The sequence below is a fragment of the Corvus hawaiiensis genome, chromosome 2 (assembly GCF_020740725.1).
Source record: "Corvus hawaiiensis isolate bCorHaw1 chromosome 2, bCorHaw1.pri.cur, whole genome shotgun sequence".
NCBI classification, from domain to species: domain Eukaryota; kingdom Metazoa; phylum Chordata; class Aves; order Passeriformes; family Corvidae; genus Corvus; species Corvus hawaiiensis.
This window is the reverse complement of record NC_063214.1, coordinates 28,752,610-28,759,658: the sequence shown is the minus strand read 5'-3', so window position 1 is coordinate 28,759,658 and position 7,049 is coordinate 28,752,610.

Here is a 7,049-nt window from a genome sequence, read left to right as displayed (position 1 = left end):
TAGATAGTCCCTGAGGAGCAGAATCTGCCTGGCCTGAATGGTGATAGATTGTTGAAAGCAAAGTCATCCCCTATCTGTAAGAGAATCACAAGTTTTCCTTATATTCCTGGATCTCTGAGGCTTCAGTGGATAACAAGATCTTATTTCAATCCCTTGGCAACTATCTAGGGATCTGTCCAATAAAACAGTTATATTACTTCAAATAAAGTGAGGCCAGGACCAAGGATACATTTATGGTTTCTTAATGCCTTGTTTAACTGTTGCTACTTTAATGGTGTTTGGCCTTCAGATTTCGGCCTGATTCAAACCTCTGAGGGCTGAGCTTTCAAGGCAGAGTTGTCCCTACATCTCTTGGGTAGCTGTATCAAGTATATTAGACTGACACAACTGTGACCCTGGAATGTACTTTACGCCTGTGGCTGAAGGCCCTGAGTAGACCCTTCTGAGTGACACTTTTGAGTGTCTTCTGAGCATCTACTGAGCAGACACTTCTGAGGCTTATTCAGAGAAGGCCTAGACAGCACCTGCACACTTAAAAGCTGTTGGGAATCTCTGCATAGTCTGAGGTCTGCCCAGCCCTAGCTAGAGCCTCACAGTTTGTTTTAACTATGATCTTCCTTGCATGGGTCCTGGAACTGTTACACGCTCCTAATGTAGATGTGTCACTCTGTGCTGACAATGGCTTCATTCTTCGGGCCCTGCCTATTACAAGATGTTTGATTTCTTTCTTTTTATTTTAATGATAGGTATAAAACTCACTGTTGTTTAATTTACAAGTTCTTTTTGAGGTGCATGAAAGGCATGAAGTAAAAGAGATAGAAAGTATACATCTGTCATGAAGACTTGAAGTTATTTTCTTACACACTGTACCTATTTTGACTATTCAGATGGTAAACTATCCCTGGTAAACTAGGACCTCTAAATTTACCAGTAATGCATAAATAACATTAAATAATAGTAATGTTACATCCATATATCTATAAATGCATACGGTATATATACAGCACAAATCTGTTTTGTAAATACCAGTTTAGGATTCTGCTTTTTTATTCAGAGCTTTTTATCAAGACAATCTTTTGGTAAAATTTAAAAGCACGTGAAATTTCCAATAAAAGACAAACTCTAGAAAAAGAATAGAGCAGGCATTGGGACAAAAAGGATGAGCAATAATAACGTTTATATGTAGAGTATGGATCAGATTTCAAAAGCAAATGAAATAAACTTAAGCAAAACAGCATGTATTCCAAGTTGGAATCAGCTATAATGTTATGAGAAATCTGTGTACCTCCTATTGTAAATATTTATACTTTTGAATTTCCTTAGTAAATGCCAGATATTATTCCCCAAAGAACATTATTTACTTGTTTTAGGTTTTAGCTTATCTGCCCTTCAATTCTCTGGTGAGATCAAATTCTCACATTACTGACACATGGGAGTTTGTTTATTGCAGATCAAAGGGGAATACAATTCATACATGCATTACAGCATAATCTCTTAACACCTAGCAGAATATAGTGATTAAAATCTGACTTCATAGAGCATTAAAATTTGAATATGATGCCAGAAAATGTACCATAAATCTCCCTGGAACTGAAATCCACTAGTTATCCTCATATACGTAACTTCTGCACGGCCTTCCCTATGTCAAATCACTGCCAGTTCTGCAACACAATTTCAAAGGGAGAATTCCATGCACTCAGAGATCAGGGGATTATTGGTGCAGGAATTATTCTATTTAAATTTACATATGAATTCTGTTCTGTCTCAGCATACCTGCAATTATTAGGTTTCTGACAATACACAGTCTATTGATCGATCTTGCTCAAGGTGATGGGACAGATCCTGAGCTCTGACCTACCTATCTAATTCCAAATTATCCTGTATCTGTAGATAATTTCTGTCCCATCTTTCATGCTTTATGTTTTATCTGCTGCCTACTTTCCCCATTCCTCAGTGGGGATACAGTGAGGCTTACATGTCTTTTACTTAACTGCCTTGATGCCTGCCCAATAAAGTCATCATAACAACGTAGTTTGTTATTTTTGCTTTGAGCTTTTAAATGGAACATGCACTATTGACTGCAATGGCACAAGATCCAGCTTTTGTTTCTACAGGAGGTTGCAAGGGAAATGGAAATTCTCAGTGAAGGGTTTATATCTTCACTAGCTCACAGAGTCAGTAATTTAAGGTGAGCTTCCTCTACGCATTTGCGTATCTCACACCCTTTTGGAAAATCTTCTCTTTGATCTAGGAAGGTGTGACTGGGCATTAAAGTATGAAATATGCTGCTACAATTGCACATGCTTTCCAAAATCACTGATAACATCCTGTTCTGTCAAGTTGGTGTGTCTGTTTAACTTATAAGTTCCTTAGGTCAAGGACTGTCTACAGCTCCTTGTTTATATGGTAAATTAATCTTTGTCTGCGTTGATTAGTCCCTAGACATTACAATAATAAACAAAGCAGTTAGGAATCATCAGTCACATCAGATTTGAACTAGAAGCATAAAGGCAAGGCCTAATCATCCCTTGTGCCATTCACTCAGTCTTTTTTCAGCACAAGACGTTTCCACCTCCTTTCCAGCAATCCCCATCTCTTATTCTTTCTTTATGTGGCTAAAAAAACAGGTAAGAGAATAGTCTCAAAAATTCTTAGGAAAAAATTGTCATCTGAGCCCCTCCAGGTCCAGACAACAACAGAAAAACAGAAAAGCAGGGGGAAAAAAAGAAGAAAGAGTGTCTAGTTTGGCAAAAAAGTTTTGATCAAAACAGCTGCAATTTGCAAGGATTAGATCTGGTTCACTGTCCTACAGAGGTAAGAACTGGACAGTGGCTCTTTATGATTTCACAACCCTCTGTGTAGGCTGCCAAATTAAGTATGTTTTGGATGGAAGTCTGAAGAAAGAGCTGGCATCAAAAAAAGTTTTGGTGTCCACTTCCAGCCCTAATAGTTTTCTTTTAATCTTTAGCCAGGGCATGGGAAATACAATCCTCCTTCATTAAAAGTATTTAAGTGATCATCTGTTGGACTGTATGTGACTTGATATTTGCCCCCTTTATGGGATGAATAAGCTGCATGGAATCTGGTTATAAGCTGAAAAGTCGCCATGGAAATTTTTACAAAGTTTCTCTCCTCTTTACCCCCCCCAAAAGTAACTTTTTCTTTTCTAGAACTACTTCTCCTCCTTCTGATGTGATGTGAGGAGTAAACCAAGGAGAGCACATATCTACCTGGAATAATACCTAAAAATATTCAAGGTAGTCCTACTGTATTTTAGTTCCCTAAAGCTCTCTTTCACAGCCATGTGGCCATTTAAGTGATTTTCTGTGTTCTCTTGTATGCTTACAGATAGAAGAAGGAAAAAAGTAATTGTTTACGTTCGGCTGGTGCAATTGAGCTTGAAATAGTAAGTGAAAGCAGATGATGAACAACCAAAGTCTCAATACTGTACACTGGTTTTGCAGGGTTTTTTTCCTAGTTCTTTTGAAATCAACACTCCCACCCCCACACACACGTGGCAGTGTTTGTAGATTTTGAGCCTTGGGATTGTTAGCAGCTGAGTCTTGTCTAACCTTTCCACTCTGGGGCGGGAGCTCCTCAGCTTGTGCAGCTAAACCACTGCTGGGCACTGGTCAGTGTGAAGTGAGGAGGCCACAGGAAAACAAACAAGCCAACAAAAACCAGTGTCCTGTGGAAAGCATTGCCTAGCAAATAGACAATAGACAGTGATTTATTTTTTGCTAAGTGACATCTTAAATACCAAAAGACATTAAAACTTTCAATAGTATTCTCTGTAAGGATATTATACACTCTTCTGTGACATGGTGCAAATGCTGGGGGCTGAAGGACAGCTTGCCCATCTAAACTCAGTTTGCCAGTTTCAGTTTGATGATACAATTTTCACTTTCTATTCTGTGACTCTCAAATATTCTGTTCTCTCAGCTTTCTGTTCTCTCAGTGTTCAGGCTCAGAGGCGGCTGCGCTTTGAGGTTAAAAGCAATACTTAGTTTTTACACAATATCTGACATAAGTAGAAGACAATGCACTTCACAAAATAGATCTGTATCATTACCCTTTTACTTAAGGGAAAAGTGAGGCTTTTAGAGGTGAAGAAATTGGCTGTTGATTATTAGAGTATTACAGGCTTTTTTTTTATTCTTAAGGAAAGTTAGAGCATGTTAATTATTATTTTATTTTTTATTTACTCTTGCCGTAGATCTGTCCTGATTTTTGAGCAGTCAAAATGTGGTTCTTGGTGACTGTGTGCAAATCACAGAATCCTTCTTTCCCTTTATATTCTTGTCTATGGAAAATATTGATGATACCTTGATTTTAATTTTAAAATACTGATGATAATTGAAAGCAGATTAATAGAATTAAATTTAGACGTAATGGTAAAGTACTGCAAGATCTTTGGCTAGGAAGTATTTACTGACAGGCAAGGCAATATTATTCATATGCTACAGTATTCTGGACTGCTCTTAAAATACTGATACTAAACCCAGAGAGCCATGACTGACTACTTACATGAGCCTTATTGGATTAGCAAGGTAAAGGGAACCATGTTTTTTTAAAAATCCCTTTTTTATTGCCTCCCACGCTGCTCTGCTGTGGCAGTGGCAGTTCCTACATTTACAACAGCATCCTGGTTTGGATATTCCCTAAATCAGATTTCACCTTGATAGAAGATTTGTAATGTGCTGAGTTGTTTTCCTGAAATGGAAGTCCTGGAGCTGGAAAGAGGCAGTTGCACTGCACCCAGCCAGCGGTAAATACTTCTAAAAGGCATGTTACTACAGTCATTCATCTATAAATCATCTCTGTATAATCTCCCCTAAGTTTCTTCTGCAGATCTATGCTGGTGCCACCAGCTAGCCCAGATGTCCCTGTTCTTTGCTGGAACCGCACACCCACCTACTTCCCTTTCCTGAAACAGCACGCCAAGCAGCATGATGGATCACACGAGTCCATGCCCAGACATCTGTTTACTTTCTATTTGGAAAAACAGCTTTTCACATTATATAGCCCAGTGTGCACGTCTTCAGACATCCGCAGTGTGTCTGTAATGTGACCATACAGGCGTCTCATGTTGGCAGCACCCAACATTTTCATCAGCATTTCAGTATTGAGAGTTCTGAGTGCTTGCAGAGAGGGCTGAGTTGAACTGAGGATATGAAGCGGTCACTCATGAGAAATGTGAAGGGAATTAAGGTGTGTGACTGTGGTGGGATGCAAACTTTTAATAGTATCTGGTCCCTGGTTTTCACTGTGAGAGAGCCATAAGGGCTGTGAAATAAGTGTTCCTGAGGGGTGTGTATGTTTCCCTGTGATCAGAAATTCTTGGCCACTTTCATAGGATTGCCTCAAGATAGAAAGGCCCCTCATAGCAGAGGGGTAATACATAGGTCATACCTTTAATAGGCAGGGCCAGCATCAGCTCTTCTTGTTTACATGGCTCTCCCCAGCTTAGCCCTCCATAGAAGCAGAAAGTGACCACTATGTGCTCTTTCCATTGTATTTTCCATTAGGTTTTGATCACAATTACCCGTTGGGCTGGTATGCAGTGATCTCTCACCCACTTCCTTTTTCTGTGTCCAAACTGAAAGATGGAGATTAAGCTTGATAACAACCCTCATGTGACGTCAATGGACACCCTAAAGGATCCCACCTTGTCAAGAACTCTGTAACTTTCTGGTTTAACAGGTGAGGGATGTACAAGGGAGAGGAGTAGGAAATTTGGACAAAGCTGACCTCAGATGTTTATTTTGTCTAGACAATAAGGACCAATTTTCTGCGTAGAATAACCACTGGACCAGATGGTCTGCTCTGTTGTTACTCATACTGAGGTCAGGGACCTGTGGAACTGAGGGCATGAATTTTACTGAAGGCATGGGATGTCTCCTAAGGTTTCTACTGCAAATCTGTGGATTTGGACCTACCAGCAAGAGGACTAACTAGCCCAGACATCCCTGTCCTTTGCTGGCTCTCTGCTGGGACACACACCTACTTCCTGTCTTGAAGCAGTAGCCAAGGAGGTATGAGGACAGTGGGGTCTGCAGGGAGGAACCAGCTGCTCTGTGGACTCCAGGCAGTACACAGATTTTGATACTTAAAATAAAGAGAAGAATGAGCCTTTCCACTGTGAAGCTGGAGTGCTGAAAATGGAAGGGAACTCCTGTTCCTATCTGCAGTCCTTTGAATTCTCATTATTCACTCCCTCATTTGTCTTTTACAATGCCAGCCCTACAGATCCCACTAATTTTTCCCTATTCTTTTCTCTATACCCTCAGAACCTACTTACCACCGAGCATTTGAGAGTTGTGTATACCACAGAGAAATTTCCAGTGATGTTTTAATGAGTTTCTTGGTGTATACCATGTTATTTTTGTTGGTTTTCCTTTCAATTGCCTTATTTCTCAATGTTGTTATCCACAAGAAAATGATTTTTTTTCTTTTTGTGAGAACATTCTGCCACAAATGGAGCTCTAAATGTAGGAAAATGAGTCACTACAATTACAAATCTAATAAGAGAGTATTTGGAGAACTAATGCTTCTCCTGTGGAAGTGTTTTCCATAGGGCGAGGTAAAACTGTCATCTAGTGGTCATGATCTGTTCCTGAATTACTGTTTTCATTTGGATATAGCCAGAATGTTTCCTATTCCCAGGATGAAATATACTGAAATACACCTGAAAATACTAAGCTAGAAAAAAATATGTGTTCGAAAGGCTTTGAGGTAAAGGGAAAAACCCTAGAATCTTTCATAAAGAATAAATTTATAACTTCATGCAGCAAAGCTGTGAACTCCCCTTTTTCTCTCTCTCCCACAATTTACCACAGTGACATATCACTTTCTGCCTTACTGAACAGCTGTGGGAGGCAGAAGATCAAGATAACTGAAGCTAAAAGAGACCATCAAAATAACCTCTCTTAATAGGTGTCCTGCTACAGTCATTTTACAAGTCAGTCTCAACTTCTCTGCGACAAGCACGTTGATGCTATCAGGAGAGAGCTGACTGTGTGCATCTTCTCACTTTGAGCTTATTTGTG